This window comes from Physeter macrocephalus, chromosome 4 (assembly GCF_002837175.3).
Source record: "Physeter macrocephalus isolate SW-GA chromosome 4, ASM283717v5, whole genome shotgun sequence".
In the NCBI taxonomy this organism is placed as follows: Eukaryota; Metazoa; Chordata; class Mammalia; order Artiodactyla; family Physeteridae; genus Physeter; species Physeter macrocephalus.
Genome location: NC_041217.1, coordinates 82,004,196 through 82,006,722, shown reverse-complemented (window position 1 = coordinate 82,006,722; position 2,527 = coordinate 82,004,196).

Here is a 2,527-nt window from a genome sequence, read left to right as displayed (position 1 = left end):
TTGAAACTGTGATTAAAAACATTCCAACAAACAGAAGTCCAGGACCAGATGGCTTCACAAGTGAATTCTATCAAACATTTAGAGAAGAGCTAACGCCCATCCTTCTCAAACTCTTTGAAAATATTGCAGAGGAAGGAATACGCCCAAACTCCTTCTACGAGGCCACCATCACCCTGATACCAAAACCAGACAGAGACACCACAAAAAAATAAATAGCAATATAATCCTACCTCAAGAAACAAGAAAAATCTCAAATAAACAAACTAACCTTACACATAAAAGGACCAATACCACTGATGAATATAGATGCAAAAATCCTCAACAAAATACTAGCAAACAGAATCCAACAACACATTAAAAGGATCATACACCATGATCAAGTGGGATTTACCCCAGGAATCCAAGGATTCTTCAATATATGTAAATCAATCAATGTGATACACCCTATTAACAAATTGAAGAATAAAAACCATATGATCATCTCAATAGCTGCAGAAAAAGCTTCTGATAAAATTCAACACCCAGGGCTTCCCTGTGGTGCAGTGTTTAAGAATCCGCCTGTGAATGCAGGGAACACGGGTTCGAGCCCTGATCCAGGAAGATCCCACATGCAGAGGAGCAACTAAGCCCGTGTGCCACAACTGCTGTGTCTGTGCTCTATAGCCCGCGAACCACAACTACTGAAGCCTGCATGCCACAACCACTGAAGCCTGTGTGCATAGAACCTGTGCTCTGCAACAAGAGAAGCCACCGCAATGAGAAGTCCGTGCACTGCAACGAACAGTAGCCCCCACTCGCCGCAACTAGAGAACGCCCACACACAGCAACAAAGACCCGACTCAGCCAAAAATAAATACATTGATTTATTATTTTTAAAAAATTCAACACCCATTTATGATAAAAACTCTCCAGAAAGTGGGCATAGAGGGAATCTACCTCAACATAATAAAGGCCATATATGACAAACCCACAGCAAACATTCTCAATGGTGAAAAACTGAAAGCATTTCCTCTAAGATCAGAAACAAGACAAGGATGTCCACTCTTGCCACTATTATTCAACATAGTTTTGTAAGTCCTAGCCCCGGAATTCAAATTGGAAAAGAAAAAGTAAAACTGTCACTGTTTGCAGATGACACGATACTATATATAGAGAATCCTAAAGATGCCACCAGAAAACTACTAGAGGTAGTCAATTAATTTGGTAGTCACAGGATACAAAATTAATGCACAGAAACCTCTTGCATTCCTATACACTAACAATGAAAGATCAGAAAGAGAAATTAAGTATCCTCCAGAAAGTAGGCATAGAAGGAACTTTCCTCAACATAATAAAGGCCATACATGACAAACCTACAGCCGACATTGTTCTCAATGGTGAAAAACTGAAACCATTTCCTCTAAGATCAGGAACAAGACTAGGTTGCCCACTCTCACCACTCTTATTCAACACAGTTTTGGAAGTTCTAGCCACAACAATCAGAGAAGAAAAAGAAATAAAAGGAATCCAAATCGGAAAAGAAGAAGTAAAGCTGTCACTGTTTGCAGGTGACATGATACTATACAGAGAGAATCCTAAAGATGCCACCAGAAAACTACTAGAGTTAATCAATGAATTTGGTAAAGTAGCAGGATACGAAATGAATGCACAGAAATGTCTTGCATTCCTTTACACTAACAACAAAAGATCAGAAAGAAAAATTAAGAAGACACTCCCATTTACCATTGCAACAAAAAGAATAAAATACCTAGGAATAAACCTACCTAAGGAGGTAAAAGACCTGTACTCAGAAAACTATAAGACACTGATGAAAGAAATCAAAGATGACACAAACAGATGTAGAGATATATATCATGTTCTTGGATAGGAAGGAAAGCTACAGTAATCAAGACAATATGGTACTGGAACAAAAACAGAAATATTGATCAAAAGAACAGGATAGAAAGCCCAGAGATAAACCCATGCACCCATGGTTAACTAATCTATGACAAAAGAGGCAAGGATATGCAATGGAGAAAAGACAGTCTCTCCAAAAAGTGGTGCTGGGAAAACTGGACAGCTACATGTAACAGAATGAAATTAGAACACTCCCTAAAACCATACACAAAAATAAACTCAAAATGGATTAGAGACCTAAATATAAGACTGGACACTATAAAACTCTTAGAGGAAAACATAGGAAGAACACCCTTTGACATAAATCACAGTAATATCTTTTTTGATCCACCTCCTAGAGCAATGGAAATAAAAACAGAAGTAAACAAATGGGACCTAATGAAACTTAAAAGCTTTTGCACAGCAAAACCATAAACAAGATGAAAAGACAACTCTCAGAAGGGGAGAAAATATTTGCAAACGAATCAACAGGCAAAGGATTAATCTCCAAAATATATAAACAGCACATACAGCTCAATATTAAGAAAACAAACAACCCAATCCAAAAATGGGCAGAAGACCTAAATAGACATTTCTCCAAAGAAGACATACAGATGGCCAAGAAGCAAATGAAAAGCTGCTCAACATCACT